The following is an 18,866-nucleotide window of genomic DNA, read 5'->3' as shown; positions in this document are numbered from 1 at the left end:
CCTTGCTCTAGTCTAGATTACGTTTCCTTTGCAAGGGTGCTCTGTTGCGCTGTGGTCCTGATTCTCAGCATAGGGAAGTAGCCCAGTTGTTACTTTGTACATTGTATGTTAAATGGACCTGCTTTATTAAGATTTACCTAGCCTCCATCTTGAAGTACCTTTTTTTAGCTTTTATTTATGTGGAGCTTATTTATATCCTGGTTTTTAAAAATTCCGGCTCTGCTTTTCTGCCTGTCTTGGTATCTGCTGAGTAATGACATTTATGAAAATTAGGATTTCTTATTAATAATTAATGTGGATTTGCTCATTAAATGTTAAATCACATACCTAATTAAAATATTATTTAATATGTGTTTACCTTATTTTTCTCCTTCAAAAGAAAGATTAACCTTAAAGATCTAAAAGTTCTGTTGTTAAATGTCAGTTATAAATTGCTTTTGAATTTCTCAGATAAAAAAATCATAGGAACAATACCCAAGACCTTTAAGGTCAAAGAACTTTGAAAATGTTTCATTAAACTCTCAGATATTCCCTTCAGGTCCATTTATAAAGTATTATATGTACCATTGTTAAAAACAAAACAACTGATAGGGACCAATTTAAAATAAAATGAGTCCTAGGGATTTGGACTGTCATAAGTAATTGTGTGGTAAATGGAGTTGTAATTATTTCAAGGAAAAAGAAAACGAAAAAAAAAACCCATGTATTTATTATTGCTGTGAAGTTGGTGGCATGAATAGCGAGATCATTTTTTACTGCAAGCTTTGATAGACATGAAATGTTTACCACCTCATACAGTTCCCTTTTTATCTTTTAAAAGCACATTCTGGCTCTCAGGAATCCTGTAGGCAAGAGATTGTGAAGGATTAGCATCTTTGTCCATTGTGTCGTTCTGTGTTTGTTTAATTGCCATATAGCATGCAGAGTGTTCAACAGATGTGTATTTAATTTCTTTAACTGTTATACATTCCAAAGAACCTTTGACTGTGTTGGGGATTTTAAGATTTGTAAAATCGGCAATATATTTTGAGTCTTTATTTGTTCAATAAGCATTTGTTTATTAACTTTTCAGAAAATTCAGAAAAATTAGCATGTGTGAAATATTTATTTCAGATCTTTTTTTTTTTTTTTTAAGATTCCATTTATTTATTTGACAGAGAGAGACAGTGAGAGAGGGAATACAAGCAGGAGGAGTGGGAGAGGGAGAAGCAGGCTCTTTGCGGAGCAGGGAGCCCCATACAGGGCTCTATCCCAGGACCCTGGAATCATGACCTGAGCTGAAGGCAGACGCCTAACGACTGAGCCACCCAGGCACCCCTCAGATCTTTTTCAGGATTTATTTACTTGAGAGTGAGAAAGTGCACGTGGGCACATGCACATGTGTTGGGGGAAGGGCAGAGGGAGAGCATCTCAAGCAGACTTCCCACCAAGGGCAGAGCCTGACGTGGGGCTGGATCCGAAAACCCATGAGATCATGACCTGAGCTGAAACCAAGAGTGGGATGCTCAATCAGCTGAGGCACCCAGGCACCCCTTTATTTCAAACTAAATTTTAAAGGCCAATTTGGAGTTTTCTCCTGATGAAGACATTTATCGAAAAGAAAAGAGGTATAACAGTGAAATGTATGACTAAAAGATTATTAGACTGATTGGTAGTCAACTGGGTTGGCTGGGAAGCTTTCGGGAAGAGGTTGTTTGTTTTTTTTTTTTTTAATTTTATTTATTTATTTGACAGAGAGATAGACAGCCAGCGAGAGAGGGAACACAAGCAGGGGGAGTGGGAGAGGAAGAAGCAGGCTCATAGTGGAGGAGCCTGATGTGGGGCTCGATCCCACAACGCCGGGATCACGCCCTGAGCCGAAGGCAGACGCTTAACCGCTGTGCCACCCAGGCGCCCCTAGAAGAGGTCTTGATGCCAAGTCTTTCTGAATATTGGCCAAACATTTTATCACAACTGCCCAGTATTCTCCAGTAGAAGATAATAAACTACATCACAGAAAAAGAGTTTGGGGGCAACTGATTTTCTTCATGCTTTATGTTAGGTTATGGGGGAGAACAAGTAATAAGAGAGAAGGTTCACTTAGTTTGTGTACTGTGATGATCTTTGACTCCTCTTCTCTATGGGGTCATGTATCAAATGTCTCACATGCCTTAGGCCTGTTCCAGAGCAACTTAAATTGATTTAATAATGTAATTTATGCTTTTATATAGTTGAATACCAAGTTTTAAGTTCTAATATCTTGGAATTAAAAACAAATTTACTTACCTTGATTAGTTATATAAATGGTTCATTAGCCACAGAAAGGTCAGCAAAAAGAAAGCAAACCAGAATTTAAAAGAAGTTAAGTTGTAAAATGAAAAGTTGACTAGTACTATTGCTGTTGTTAAATCCATACAGTAATCTCCCAACTGATATACAACCTTGTCCAGAGTGGAAAGCTAAGAGTTACTAGTTTTTACGTGTGAAAGTAGTTTACTAAATGGTTGGATTATCTATTTGTAGAATAGATACTCCTTACCATTCTCTGTAATTTTTTCCCAAGACAGCTATCCCTAAATTTGATTAAGGTTTTACTGCTGACTTAGGAAAAGACCTTGGAATCTTTTTTCCTTTTAATTCCAGTATAGTTAAGATACAGTGTTGTATATTAGCTTCAGTTGTACAGTATAGTGACTCAACGTTGAAATTCCCTACACTGCCTCCATCTTCCCTCCCAAAAGCAGGACCTTGGAATCTTAAAACAGTTCTCCAGGCTACTGTTAGCAATGAAAGAAATAAAAAGTCCATTTGCTATCTTAGCTTACTCCCTTTGTGTATCTTAAGGCAGCTCTGGCCGCATGAGTTGTTCCTGGTATTTATGAGTTGATACTCTAAATCAGTTTTACTGTCTAAAGAGCCAAAGTATAAATAATGAGATTTGATGGAATTAATAATACATTATTTATACTTAATCATCTGAGTGGCCACTTGTCTTCAGGCACTGTCATAAGTGCTTGTTACATCCAGTCCCTTTCCATAAGTACTACAAGGAGGCAAACAGATAATGAGAATCACGGTGATGATTGATTGCTGAGTGGCGACTTGGGCAGAGGATAACTTAACCTTGTTTTCCTCGGGTACATACATCATTGGCTTAAGTAGGATTTCATAGGTCAATCTGGAAACCTTATCAACCAGCCAAGTTCCAAATACCAGATTTTGTTCACTTATAAAATTGATGTGTTCCTGCTTGAAAAAGTGAAACTCAGGAAAGTATAAGAGGGGAAAAGAAAAAGACCCACAAAAAGGGTCATGCCACTCATTTTCACATGTTTTTTGTAGTTGTTTTGTTGTACACTTTAAAAAAAATACTTTTGAAATTAGTGTACCATGATTTCATATTTCTCTTTCTTGCCCTAAAATTATAAGCAACTTCTTGTTAAAAAAAAGTCTTTCCCTGGGGCGCCTGGGTGGCACAGCGGTTAAGCGTCTGCCTTCAGCTCAGGGCGTGATCCTGGCGTTATGGGATCGAGCCCCACATCAGGCTCCTCTGCTATGAGCCTGCTTCTTCCTCTCCCACTCCCCCTGCTTGTGTTCCCTCTCTCACTGGCTGTCTCTATCTCTGTCGAATAAATAAATAAAAAATCTTTAAAAAAAAAAAAAATCTTTCCAAATATATATTTTTAGGATGTAATTACCCATTCCCCAAGGAATAATATATTTTTTACTGTTATAAATATCGTGTTTAAATAATATTTAAACAGCTGACTCCTAGCTTTAATTTTCTTCTGACCAAATAATGCCAATTTAGAAAAAAACAGAAGATGAAAGTGTGAAGACAATGAAAGTCCACCATTATCTTATTTCCCAGAGAAATACCTATATAGAGTGAGATTTTTCTAGATGTTTTGTATTTTTATACACATATATAAAATAGACAGAAAAATTTAAAATACAGATATAACTTTAAAAACCTTTTGTTTGTACTTAATATGTATTGCTTGTAAAAATTTTTTATCTTCGCATACATGCATATCTTATCATGACATCATAGAATTGTACGTCTTGACTCCTATGATATTTTTAGTACCTTAGCTTCTTAATGGCTTGCATCATTAAATAAAAAACTATATCATGAGAATTTTGGTTGTATTGAGAAGAAAGCAGTTTTAGGGGTGAAGATGTTTATAAATAAAAGTTCCTTTTATACTTTCATTTATACAACTAATCTGTTGATGGGCACTTCGGTGATTTTTTTGTTTTTTTTTAATAAATAATACTGTGATGAACATCCTTATCCTTGCCTATTGATCTTTATTACCTTGGTGATTTCTTTATGATAATTCCATTTTTTTTTTTTTAAGATTTTATTTATTTGACAGAGCGTGAGAGCACATGCAGGGGGAGTGGCAGAGGGAGAGGGAAAAGCAGACTCCCTGCAGCAGGGAGCTTAATGGTGAAGGCAAATGCTTAACCGACTGAGCCACCTATGCACCCCTTTATGATAATTCTTAACAGCTGCTTAACGCTTATGCATCTATTTAATGAAAACAGAGAATGCATGTGGTTTTTAAAAAGCAAATAATAGGGGTGCATGGCTGGCAGAGCATGCAACTCTTAATCTTGGGGTTGTGAGTTCAAGCCCCATGTTGAGTGTTGAGATTACTTAAAAATAAAATCTTTAAAAAAATAAAAATGCAAATAATATAGAAGGGTTTATAATGCAAAGAAACAGTCCCCTGCTTACTCTTCACTTTCCAGTCGTGCCCTACAGTGGCAGTCCTGCTTTTAGCTAGTTTTGCTTTTAGTTTCTCTGGCATTACCTCTGTATCTCTAAATAAAACAGTTTTCTACTAGTGTTTGTCATTACCCATTGACTCTCTGCTTTGATGACTGGTGTTTCAGTTCTTTTACACACCTCTTCTCTTTCCTCTGTTTACTCTCAATATAGTTGGGTCACTGTTTTGGTCCCCTAACAACTAAGCAGACTTTTAGAACATACAGTTTGGACACTTGATAGAAATCGTATTCTAGTCTATTCTATTTATTTGGAGAGAAAGTGAGAGTAGGGGGAGGAGGGGCGAGAAGGGGTAGAGGGAGAAGGAGAGCGTGGAGCCCAACCTCATGACCCTGAGATCATGACCTGAGCCAAAGTCAAATACTTAACTGAGTAAGCCACCCAGGCACCCTAAAATGAAAAAGAACACAGTGTTATTTTGTTTCTAACTCCTATTTCCTTCTTATCTGTTGCTTTTTGAACTCTTACTCTTTTTGTCTGATTTTTTTTTTCTGGTTTCTCCTTTAGGAGAATTTCTGTCGTTAACTCCTGTATTGAGGTAGAATGATAATCTCCATGGTATCTTTCCCGTGAGATTTGCAGGAGCTCTCATATGGCCTCTGAATAAAGTAGACTAAACTATAGGGAAACCATCTCTGTTTCTAATCCAAATGTAGTTTTAGGTATGGTGTCAGTGTGTTCCCTTGGGATTTTCTCCTTTGTATGTTTGAACCTGAATTATGTTAAGAGTACTGAAAATCTGGTTCTAAAATGTATGGATGTTCCTTTTGGAACCGAAGATCATTTCCTTAGAGAATCTTCATCAGAGGATGCAGGAATTTATTTCATTGTACAATCAATGAATTACTCCGTTTTCCACTAACCAGTGATTCAGTGTTACATTTCCTTTTTATTTGTTTTTGACAAGGATTTCATGATTTGCTCTTAGTTCTGCTGTACTTTTTGCTGATTTGTTTCTGTGACCATATCAATGAAGAAGATATAGTGAGTTAAAGAGCTTTGTTACCTCATGCTATCCCTGTAACTTATACAGTTCCTTCGTATGCTAACGTTTGATCTAAAACTCATATATTCTTAATTGAATATTTTTATATTCTACAACTAGTCATTGATTATGCACATATGTAATACAAATTCATGTACTTCATGCTTACAGATTCACTATATACCAGGTTAAATTGTGTATTTAAAAAATAATTTGTGGGTGCCTGGGTGGCTCTGAATCTTGGTTTCAGTTCAAGTCATGTCTCAGGGTCCTGGGATTGAGCCCTGCATCGATCTGGCTCTGCGTTTAGTGTGGAGTCTGCTTGAGGATTCTGTCTTCCCTATGTGCAGGGGCTTGCTTTCACTGTCTCTTTCTCTCTCTCAAAAATAAATAAACAAACAAATAAATAATTTGTATCTTCTTATAAAGATTTTTATAAACCTAATGTTTAATTTTTGTGGGCAGAAATATTAGTAGGTTTCAATTTTTCTGTATTAGGCATTATATTAGATACTCTCCAAAATTTATCTCTTATTTTCAGTACATCCCTCTAAGATTTCCTCATTTTATATGGTGGGAAAGTGAAACTTCAAGTTATTTGCCCATAGTAATATACCTGCTAAATGATAGAGCTGAAATTAGGTATGGTTATATTTTCTCCACTGGTATTTTTGGTACCTTAGCTTTTAACATATGAAAGAAGAATAGAAAAAACAACATAATAGTAGTAGCTAAGAGGCATTGCTAAGTTTGTTTTGTGTCAGTGAACCCATGATCTGAAGTTCAGATTAGGTGAGTAGGAGAAAGTACTTCAGATTTGGCCAAGTCTTTTCCTGCAGCCAGACATGTTTCTTCATAGTTTTCTTGTTGATGCCTTCAGTTACTGTGGTGTATTGCAGGTAGAAACTGCAAGTCATCTCTGGAGCTCTTGATTAAAGTTATTGTTATTTCTCAAAGTCTTTTTTTTTAATTGAATCCCATGTGAAAATCATCTCCTTTCCCACTACCTAGCTTATTTCCTCAGCTCTAGCTTCTGTCTCTTTCTCTCAACTTTACTGAGATAAAATTCAAATACCATATAATTCACCCATTTAAAATCTGCAGTTCATTGGATTTTATCATGTTGAGGGTTTTACAGCCATAAACACAGTCAGTATTGGGACATTTTCATTACCCCAAAAAGAAATCCTGTGTCCTTATTAGCCCATCACCCCCAGCCCTAGGCAGCCCCTAATCTACTTTCTGTCTCTTACAGATTTGCCTCTTCTGGACATTTCATATAAATGGAATCATATAGTATCTGGTCCTTTGTAATGACTTACGTCTCTTAGCATAATGCTTTTATCGCTGAATAATATCTGTTGTATGGATATACCATATTTATTTAGTCTATTGGTAGGTAACTCCAGATGGTTGATATTTGAGTTATTTCCACTTTTCAGATACTATGGATAATGCTGCTATGAACATTTAGTACACTTTTTGTGTCAACATTCTAGTTTCTTTCTTCTCAACATAAAATAGAAAAGAGGTGAGATTTTAACATTTCAGTGACTCCTCTTTGCAGAAAGCAATAAATTAAAATACCTTAGTGAGGATTATGTAATTTTTCACAACCTGGCTATAAAATCAGGCTGCAGTTGTACCAGTCCCATTTCTCTCTATTTAATTCATTGTCTCTTCCTCTGCAGACCCTTTTCAAAGAGAACCCTTTTCCTGTTTGCAGAACATGTTTTGCCTTCTTACCCCTGTACCCATTAACTTTCTTTTTGATATCCTGTCTCTAAATCTTGCTCTGAACTGAAGCTTTTCACTTCTCAAGTTGCAAGTCACATGTCACCAAACCTTTCCAAAGTTTCAGACCTGGTTACTTCTGGTTTTCAGCAATACTTTAAATGTACATCAAATAGTAATAATCACATGAATTGTTTCTTTATTTACCTGTGACTTCCTTTCTATTGGAGCTCCCTTCAGACAAGGACTGTTTTCTCTGTCTAGCTTACTACAGTGCCTGACAGAGCATTGAAGCTTACAGTTGACTGTAAGATGGAGGTAAAAGAAGGGATCGTATCAAATTGGTTTGTATTATGATCTCTGCATGGTATCTCTTCTGTCCTTTATAATCTGTCTTAATATCAGCAAACCCAATATTTTTTAAAAAATTGTTTTCTGTCTATTATACCTCAATTACAAACAGTACTGAACCAACCTAAAAAAAAATCTATTGTTGTGTCTTCTCTTTCCCTGTGGTCCTAAGTCCTTGTCCTTATTGATCCTAGGACTGCTGAAATTGGCTTAATCACCTTTGTAATTCTGAGATTCTGAACTTTTTTTTTTTTTTTTAAGATTCTATTTATTTATTTTGAGAGGAAGAGAGTGAGAAAGAACATGAGCAGAGAAAGGGGCAGCGGGAGAGGAAGAAGCAGTCTCCCTGCTGAGTCGGGAGCCGGACTTGGGGCTTGATCCCAGGACCCCCTGATCATGACCTGAGCTGAAGGCAGATGCTTAACCAACTGAGCCACTCAGGCACACCGAGACTGAATTTCTAAAAAATTTTAGTTTAGGGCATTACTGATTTACTCAATGATAATCTTGGGTTTTTTTTTTTTTTTTCCTTTTAAAATTATAAACAGAGAAAAGAAACCATATTGATTCCATAGAGAGAGTGACCGCTTCTTGAGTATGTACTGATTAACACTGACCAGACTGGTCCAAAAATAACTTTTTGCTTTGGTTTTTGCCTTCCTGGTTTATAAATTTCAAAACTTTTCATCTTTTCATTTGCCAATTTTCATACTTAGCTTAGAGACTATCTGGAACTTTGATAATGAACCTACCCCTATATTTATCCTCCTTAGCCCTGACTCTTCTCTAGAGCTTAGAGTTGTATATTCCACTGACTACGGATCACTTACAATGGCATATCTGATAGGCATCTGAACCTTTTTTTTTCTTTACTGTTCTCTCTCTAATCCTTTCTATTCCACAGTAATACCTCCTACCACCTCCTGTTTTAAGTCTGTGATAGAACTGCTGGTGATAGGATCTGTTGGCTTGAGTGTTTAAATATTACTTGAATTATATAAAATTGCCTTCTTTTAAAATATCAGAAACACTTGAATTCCTGGAATCTTGTATGGTTCAACCTGATTAAGTGTAGCTAAGAATAGAGCAAAGAGGAAAGTCATTTACTCTCTTTCTTTTTTTTTTTTTTTTCTAGAGAGGGAGAGAGAGATGTGGGGAGGGGCAGAGGAGGGAGGGAGAGAGAGAATCTTAAGCAGGCTCCATGCCCAGCACAGAGCCGACAGGGGGCTCAATCTCACGACCCTGAGATCATGACCTGAGCTGAGATCAAGAGTCGGGTGCTTTACTGACTGAGCCACCCAGGCTCCCCTCTCTTCTTTCTTGTTGGTAGGTGGGCACTGGTAGTGGTAATGTCAGAGAGAATGTGAAAAATGTCATGATATTAAGGAAAGTTTTCTGGTATCCAGTATGGTGCTCCTTTTTAGTTGAGTAGGCCAGCTTTTATGTATTTCCCAATATCTGTAATAAATAAATAACTGTAAATAGTGGGAAACAAATGGTCTGAAGGAAACACTAGTATGATATGAAAAACTAATAGGGAAAACTACTTACCCATCCAGCTGCTAGAGGATCATAGTATTGAAAGTAACCAAGTAAGGAAAGCTTTGGAATCTTTCCGGTCTACCCCAAATTGAACCTGGTCATTTCCGTGTGGGCACTGAAGCTCTTGGAATGTTTTAGATTACCTCACTAAATAAACTTTATCAGAGTATTAAAAAAAAAAAATCAATGATGGCTTCTCAGATATGCAGCCTATGCTCTTTTTACCTTTATATGAATCCTTTGTTGTTGAGAACATTAATATTACTTGATAGGAATTCTGGAGTTTTCTTTTGTAATCCTTTTAGTAAAGATTTAATTACGATGTATTTTTAAGCACTGTGTTTATTGCATATATTATATATTAGGCATATATGTGCAGTAAGTAAAAGCATAACGCTTTATATATGGGTGTATAACATTTAAGAATATATCTGTATTCAGTCAGTGCCTATCTAGAATCCAGTCACAAGTCTGTATGGGAGTGCTTCTTTAAAATAGAAGGTTTATATTTCATGATGATCATGAGGGTACCCCTAGAGCCAGATTCATACACTGGCTGCCTGGGTACTTAATCTCTTTTTGTCTTGTACAGTGTTTTGGAAGTTAGGGAAATTTCATGTAAAAATCCTTATTTTGGGTTTCTCTTGAAAACTTGGAAGATATAACATTACTTATCTGGAATTCCTGAATGGCAGCCCTTTGGCTACAGCTGAGTGTCTGAGTATTTATTGTCCTTTGAAGGGTTGGCCTTTCTCCTCAGTTCTCCATAGTCTCCGCTCCCTATTGCTTATACCTGGCCATTTTTCCTCCCCATATGTTTCCTTCGTGGTATTTCATTGATTTGGAGTTTATGAAAGAATGATCACGTTCAGGAAATGTTAATGTTTTCTATATTTTAATTATTCTTTGAAAATTGTAGTTTATGTTTGATAACTCTTAATTGGCTAGAATGTTTTATCAAATCAGGTGATTTAGTGCTAAATAAAGTTTATAAACTTGACTAATGTTAGTTTGCATTATCTTTATGGTTTACCTTTATATTTTCAAAAGATCCTTTAATTTCTGTTGCTCAGCAATCACCAAATACCGATTTTTTATAGGAAATTTTTTTTAAAGATTTTATTTATTTATTTGACAGTGAGAGAGGGAACGCAAGCAGGGGGAGTGGGAAAGGAAGAAGCAGGCTTCCCAGTGGAGCAGGGAGCCTGATGTGGGGCTCGATCCCAGGACCCTGGAATCACGCCCTGAGCCGAAGGCAGACGCTTAACGACTGAGCCACCCAGGCGCCCCATAGGAAATTTTTTTAAGGTAGAAATCTTGAATGAAAATTCACTAGCGAGCTGAAGTTTTCACTAAGTCACAGTTTTAGAGGTTCCCTCTCTTGTGCCAATATTTATTTTTTTCATATACTTTCTACTCTGTAATGACATTATAACTTATGCTAATGTGACTAATATTTTACTCCAGCTATTGGGTAGTTTGCTTGTTTTTGTCTTTAATCTTTTTTAGGGAGTAGAAGGGATTAAAATGTACATGCGTAAAAGTGCAGGAAACTAAAAGACTTTAACAAGTCATTTTAAGGCAGAAATTGTGTATCACCTCCCAGGTGGAAAAAATAAAATAGTGTGTGGTCTTGCCTGTGCACAACTCCCTCTCTTCTCAACGTAATGTATCTGCCTTAAAAAAAAAATCCCCTGCTTTTATTGAGAGTTTTGCCATCCATGTATGTATTTCTAAACTAATTTTCTTCTTTGGAACTCTTCGGGAATCATACTGTATATATTCTTTATGGTTTATGAGAGTCATTCAGGTTGTGTGTTGCTCTAATTTTTCGTTGAATTGCCGTGTAGGAAAATACGGCATTATTGGTCCGTCCTTCTGTTAATGAATAGGTGTATTATTTCTAGTTTTGTTAACAACTTACATTTTGTATAATTTCTAATTGAAGCTGGTGGCGGTATTAAGCTCTATAATACACTAATAGCAAACATGTAGGGTGTTATGCACTGTGACATTTGTAATGGGGGTCTTTTTGCATTAAATAGAGCACAATTGTAGCTTAGAGATTTGTTGCATGTAAGCAGTTTGTTTCTAGGGGAAAAAATTTCTTTTAAAGATTTTTATTTATTTGACAGAGTGAGAGAGAGCGTACACAAACAGGGAGCGGCAGGGAGAAGCAGGAGCAGGGAGCCTGATGCAGGGCTCGATCTCAGGACCCTGGGATCATGACCTGAGCTGAAGGCAGATGCTTAACTGACTGAGCCACCCAGGTGCCCCTAGGAAAAATTTAGAATGATATGATTTTTGTGGTTCTTCTGTTCCTTTTTTTTTTTTTTTGAAGGTTTCTCTCAGAAGCAAATCATTGAAGGAGACAGCGTTGGTTTGATTTTTTTTTCTGGTGGGGAGTGGGTGTGATTTGTCATCTTCCAAAATTCAGTCACATGTCCTTTTTAACTTCCTTGTTTGTAGATAATGCCTGCCTATGTGAACATTTTTATTTCCTTCAGAGGTTCCTCAGAGGGGGCCCTTCGGCAGGCCATGGGCCCTGGAGGGTTTCAGGCTGTGGCCTGAGATAGTTCCTGTGTTCTCTGGCCACATGGGCTGCCTGGTTACCTGGCCCTGCTTTTTCCATCCTCCTCCGCACGGACCTCAGCTCCCATCCCTGGCAGAGAGATGCCAGCCCTCCCCACACCAGCAGCTACCCCTCTCCTATTGTTTGATACAGATTTATTTTCTTTGGCTTGTTTTCATTAGTAGAAACCCCCAGTTTTGGGAGAGAGTGCCCTACTAGCATATACAGTACCGAAGGATTTCTGCAGTTTGGCATAGCCATTTGGGAATGCCAGAGGTTGCACACCTCAGGGATATTTGCCTGTGCAGGTGGTTCTTCATTAGTGCTTGCTTTAAGGACACTTTTAATGTAGTAATAGCACAGCACTTTTGGCTTTGGCAAAATACCATATCCTTTCTCTCAAACATTTGTATTTTATTGGCTGATACAATACTCTTAAAAAGTACACTCAAGCAGTTTTCAGGGAAAAATGAACCAGATGAACACTAACCTTTGTCTGAAATCATTCATGTGGGGTTTTTTCCATCTTTGTCAGTATATAGAAGAATCTCTTTATAGTTCTAAAGAGTGTATTTTTTTATTCTGATTATTTTACGTATTCATTTCTATTGGTAACAGTCCACATCTATGTATATTTTATGTCTTTAGTCCACTTGTTACTTTGTTTTCCCATTATTTGCTATTCCTACCTTTTTACTATCGTGTAGTGCTGCTGGATAGATCTTTGAAGTTCGTAATTTTTTAAGTGAGATTATTTCATTAGGATATGTACCCCAAACTGGAATCATTTTTTGGGTATTGTTTTAGTGCAGTTGTGACACACTGCTTTATAGTTTTGGAGACAAGGCAGACTCATTCACAGTACCTACCTATATCCTGTCTCCTTAGATACCTGCCAGTAGGGTCAAGTTTTTTTGTTTCTTGTGTTTTTGTAAATTTTACTTTTTTGTTATTAATGACATGCATGAAGTAATATGTTTTATATTCTTTTTTTTTAAGGATTTTATTTATTTATTTGTTAGAGAGAGCACAAGCAGGGGGAAGGGCAGAGGCAGAGGGAGAAGCAGGCTCCCTTCTGAGCAAGGAGCCCGATGCGGGACTCACAAGGAGCCCGATGTGGGACTCGATCCCAGGACCCTGGGACCATGACCCAAGCTGAAGGCACATGCTCAGCCAACTGAGCCACCCAGGCGTCCCAATATTTATTCTTAATAGCAGTTTATTTTTTCCCATATTATTAATGATTTATTATCCTCAGAAAACTTAATCTTTGTTTAATCAGGATGAATTGGAGATTTGATCTAACATGGATTTTATATAGCTAACTTCTTTGCTCTCACTTTATTTCATTATGTGAATTTTTTTAATGTTAAAATATATATCCATTTTGATGTTTTACTTTAGCCATATATTAAAATAATTTATTCTAAAACGTGAAATAAGATACATTTATAAAACCTCATCAAGGAGAAATTTGCTTGCAAGAACGCATTTCTAGTTATTGGTTTTCTAAATTAGTTGTTTAATTGGTAATTCAATTTTTATCCTTTGAAAAATTTTCCTGAGATTTATAAATGCTATAGCACTTCACAGTAAACCTTGTGTCCATATAAATGTAATTTTCACTCAAAATTAGAAGAAAAGTTTTTCAAGAAAATCATAGAACTATTTAAAAAAACAAGAAAAATTAGGGGCGCCTGGGTGGCACAGCGGTTAAGCGTCTGCCTTCGGCTCAGGGCATGATCCCGGCGTTATGGGATCGAGCCCCACATCAGGCTCCTCCGCTATGAGCCTGCTTCTTCCTCTCCCATTCCCCCTGCTTGTGTTCCCTCTCTCGCTGGCTGTCTCTATCTCTGTCGAATAAATAAATAAAATCTTTAAAAAAAAAAACAAGAAAAATTAAATACAATTACTTTAAGTCTTAAACTTTTGTTAGCATCATTCATATCTCTTCTAGCCTGTAAGCTTTTTGCCTCTAGTTAGTTCTCTGTGAATCCATTTAATTCGGCACTGGGTTCAAGTAGCTGAGCCTGTAGGTATTTAAAGCTGTTTTAGGGGGCTCCTGGGTGGCACAGCAGTTAAGCGTCTGCCTTCGGCTCAGGGCGTGATCCCGGCGTTATGGGATCGAGCCCCACATCAGGCTCTTCTGCTATGAGCCTGCTTCTTCCTCTCCCATTCCCCTGCTTGTGTTCCCTCTCTCGCTGGCTGTCTCTATCTCTGTCAAATAAATAAATAAAATCTTTAAAAAAAAAATAAAGCTGTTTTAGGTAGACATAAGGGATTCTAAAGTTAGGTTAATGGGGAGTAGACTTTCTTTAGAGCTTCTGACTGAGTGAATTCCAGGAAAAGCTAGTATCATTTGGAAACCACTTTCCTTTCTACCTGGGAAGAGTTTTCAACTGTGAGAGAAATCAGGGGATCTGAGAACTTAGATGGAGAAAATGAATGTTATCATTTCTTTGAATTATGAATGTAGGCAACAACTGTCACTGGTGCTTATTTTTTTTAATACATTAGTAAAGAACATATGTTACTGTATCACAAATTTATCTTAGTATTTTAATATCTGTATTTCAATATAATTAGTTTTGTCATTATCCTATGTATTTTATGCATTTAAAAATATCCTAGGAGAGGTCTGTAGTTTCTTCTACTAGATTGTAAAAGGTTTCATGCCCCCCCCCGCCCAAATCTGAGAACCTCACCTTAAGGAGAATAGATTCTTTCACATTTGGTGACTACAGAATTGCCCCCCATTCATGGGCGTTTGCCAAATTGTCATGCTAGTCTGGGTTAGATTGTGGTAGAGATGAGCTGGCTAGGATTGATTGCTAGGCTTTAGGAAGGGGCTTGGGTAAATTGTTTTCTTTTCCATCATAGGCTGATGGGCAGTTTATTGCCAACAATAAGTGGGGAAATGTAATTTTTGTTTACTTAAAAACACATGCTAATTATTTTTCTATACAAGTTCATGACTATTGAACTACATTAGAAAATAAAAATGAGGGAAAAAATACATGTAATGCTTTCTGTTAAGATCTTTTTGTATCTCCTTACAATCTTTTTAATGACACATATACCTGTGAGTGTGTGTACTCCTTACAATCTTTTTAATGACACATATACCTGTGAGTGTGTGTATATGTGTGTGCATTTTATATATACACATATGTATGTAGACAGAATGGAGGCAAAGATAAACGTATAGAAATATACACACATGTGACTGTACATGTATATTTAGGTGCACTGTTTTAAAAAATGAGATTATACTCCATAAGTTGCCCCATTTTCTTGAGGTTTATTGAGGTATAATTTACATAATGTAAAATTCACCTTTTTAGTGTGAGTTCTTTGACACCTAGAGACATGTAGTCCCCACTACAGTCAAGGTACAGAACAGTTACTTCACTCTGAAAACAACCTCGTGCCCCTTCTGTAGTCATCTTCTTTCCCTTGCAATCATTTATTTCTTTTTTGTTTCTTTTACAAAGTGTCACATAAGTGGCATTGTACAACATGTAGTTTTATGTTTACCTTCATGCATTTAGCATAATTTTCCTTTAAGATTTTTGGTTTTATTTTATTTTTTTGTGTAGATTTTATTTATGTATTTGAGAGAGAGTGAGAGTATGAACAGGGGGAGAGGTAGAGGGACAAGCAGCTCTAAGCTGAGCGTGGAGCCTGATGCACAGCTTAAGCCCAGGACCCTGAGATCATGACCTGAGCCGAAGTCACATGGTTAACTGACTGAGTCACCCAGGCGCCCCTAATGTTTTTGGTTTTAGATTATGCTTCAAGAATCTTTTATCAAACTGATGATAATAGTTACGTTTGTTGTTGTTTTTTTTTCCTAATCATTCTATTGCTGCATTTTGAAATTTTAAGTCATTAGTCCATCTGGCACTTACTTTAGTATAAATTGTGAGGTAGAGAATTTAATTTTAAAAATTAACTAGTTCAATATTTATTAAGATTGGGTTACTAGTATAAAATCTTACTAAATATTGATTTCCTCACAGGTAACACAAGTAGCAAGACAGCCGGGACCCCCGACCCCTTCCCCTTATTCAGCACATGAAATAAATAAGGGGCATCCAAATCTTGCGGCAACGCCCCCGGGACATGCATCGTCCCCTGGACTCTCTCAAGTAAGATAAAATTTATATTTAAAGAAATTTCCATATAAAAGCAGTTTTTCTGGTTTTCTAAAGCAAACTTCTGAGCAGTAACATACAACATTACTTGAAGAATGTTTTTATTTAATTAATTAGTATTTTTTTAGACACATCTCTCTAATGTGGCTGCTGACAGTTTTATACAATTATATTTATGGAGTCATTCAAAATGAACTGTCCGTGATATTTAATTTTCTTTTTTGTTGTTTAAGAAATTAGAGTATGGTTATAAAGTCCATTTAAAACCCCACAAATTACTTGTTTGCTTTCTAGTGTGTAATCTGCTAGTCTTCCTTCTTCTCTCTTTTTGGTGGAGTGGTGGTGGTGATTTTCTACTTAAAAAGAAATGGGTGTTTTTACCTCTTAGAGCAATTGTGGTGGGCTTCTTTGTTGGTTGATTTGATTTTTTATTTCATAAATAGGTATTGGACTTTCTTAGACTTAACATTATGTTGGATTGCTAAAGAATGTGAACTTCATAGTGTATTTCCAAGTAACAAGTGCAGGGGACTTGAAACACTGTTTTAAGAAGTCACTCTGGGTCCCCTTCATTTTAAGCCATTTCCCAAGATACTAACTTGTACCATTTCACCGTTACATGCTCGTTTGGGCTTTGTTGTGGTTAAGAGCTAGAATTATGAAGTCTCTTATTGGAATGTGGAGAGAGACAAGCTATTTGACCTATACTGTTTGAGGCTATCAGTGTTTATACATAACAACTGCTCCTTTTAATAATGAAAACTTTTCAGTTGTTGCTTCCATATTTTAGGCCTTTTAGAACTTACATAATAAGAGAGAGAAAGTATTACTTATTCAAAGTAATGCTAAAAGCTGGTGATTGTAAGTTACAGGGCTGATTAATGTTCGTTTAAAGACTGTAGAACATTTGGAGAAGGAATGTACAACTTGCCAAGCCATGATTGATATTTTAAGAAATACATAAATTAATTTGCACTTAGTTTTATGCTTAAACTTGGTTTAAATCATTCCTGTTTAATTTTGAGTTTTAAAACTAAAATGTCAAAATGAACTCTAAATTGTTTAAAAGGAGGTTCTTGTGTTCGTTTTCATGGCACTGAGCAGAACCACCCAAGCTATTAATATTTGTGTATTAGTCCAATTCTAATCATGAGGGAAAAACTATGTAGTAATGTGAGTAGGGAAAATTTAATATAAAAGATTATTCAGGGGGCACCGTCTGGCTCAGTAGGTAGAGCATGTGACTCTTGGGGGTTGTGGGTTTGAACCCCATGTTGAGTGTATAGATTATTTTAAAAAAGAGATTATTCAGTATAACTGAGGATTGGAGTAATGAGGGATTGGCTTATTAAAGAAAGAGAACTCTAAAGAATATACAAATAGCAAATATAAGGAGCAGATGCTTATCCTGGGACTGAGACAGAATAGATATGAAAGAGCCTTCTTCTTTAGGGCTGATATTGGAGAGTGCATGGCTGTGGCTCACCTTCATGGTATAGAAGTCAGTGTAGTATTATATCAGTGGAATTTCGTAGAAATCCTTCTGGAACTTGATGGAAGTGTACTCTATTGAGAGTTGGGGAAAGCTGGATCCTCTAGTGCCAGTCTCCTTTAGCAAAGAGCTGCTGCAGTGTGCAGGGGCTAGAGGCTCCTTATGTAGCATCTCTGTTTGCCAGAGATACTTTAGATAACCTTGAATATGCTGGATTATAGGCCCCACGTGGTAGAGCAGCTTGCATCACAACTTAAACTTGCTGCAGGGTCTTTTGTTCTGTTCTTCACTCAAAATTGGAAACCCCGCAGGTGACTTTATAGATAGGTCAAAGTAAAGCACACTTGAATGTGTAGTGTATGTTGTTTTTAAAATTCATAAAAAGCCTACCAAACCTGTGTCTCTCCCTTTTTTTTTTTCATGGTAGTTAGTGTTAGGTAAGAGACTTCTCCCCCATCTTGGGCTGAGATCCAGACCTTGTTGAATAGGGCATGATGTGGCTCACCAAGTGGTAGAGAAGTTGTTGTGGTGACATGACAGTGGAACTTACTAGAAATCCACCGTCTGCAACTTGCCAGAATTTTGCCATCTGGGGTGGTGAGGGAAAGCTCTTCACAGGTAGGTTTCTTCGAGGAGGTATTTTGGTGCCTAAGAAGATACCAGGGGTCGTTGTTAACCATTGGGCCCTGCTGTCTGCTGCGCATTGCTGTAGCAGCCTGGCACTGAAGATGTTGTGCACTCCAGGGCAGCTGAGCACTGGAGAAGCCAGATTCTGGAAGAGCCACCCGTGGTGCAGGAGCTTGATGTGCAATCCAGACAGGAACCCGGAATCAAAACCCCTTCCTCCTGCACTATTTCTGTAGGGCCCTCTATTGACAGAGCTTAACATTGTGTCCGCTGAAATGGAAGAATATTTAAAATACTTAAAAATATTTAAATATTAAGGAGACCAGATCCATTTTGACTGTACAGACAAACAAGATAAATTTTGAGTTTAAAAGGCTAGCAACTGATCAGTAGCACATAAGGGGAATAACTTAATTTTCAGTTTCAAATTCTTATTGTTTCAAGTTGTGATTTGACCTAGGCAGTTGGCTCAAAACACTTAAGTTTTCTGAAAGACCTTGCTCCTTAAAAATGCATAGTTTGCATTTAAAAAAGAACAATCTCCCTGTGGTCTCAGTTGTTGAGCCCACAAATGCCTTTATGTATGCAATTTTATTAGTTGCCTTTAGAAGTCAAGAGTACATGAATCC

At 36.9% G+C, this 18,866-nt stretch overlaps 1 protein-coding gene across 25 annotated transcripts in view; it reads left to right on the top strand.

The window, feature by feature from the left end:
• The window catches only part of EIF4G3 (eukaryotic translation initiation factor 4 gamma 3), a 315,445-nt gene that overhangs the window by 92,235 nt on the left and 204,344 nt on the right, over positions 1–18,866 (top strand). For 21 of the 25 annotated variants that reach the window (XM_034645782.1, XM_019808885.2, XM_034645747.1 and 18 more), the window contains one exon: positions 15,984–16,112. The exons of the other annotated variants lie outside the window; for them this stretch is intronic. The gene's annotated coding sequence lies outside the window, so the exon portion shown is untranslated. The remainder of the gene's footprint in view (positions 1–15,983; positions 16,113–18,866) is intronic. 25 annotated transcript variants of the gene reach the window in all.

This window comes from Ailuropoda melanoleuca, chromosome 2, assembly GCF_002007445.2.
Source record: "Ailuropoda melanoleuca isolate Jingjing chromosome 2, ASM200744v2, whole genome shotgun sequence".
In the NCBI taxonomy this organism is placed as follows: domain Eukaryota; kingdom Metazoa; phylum Chordata; class Mammalia; order Carnivora; family Ursidae; genus Ailuropoda; species Ailuropoda melanoleuca.
This window is presented reverse-complemented; position numbering and strand designations above follow the sequence as displayed.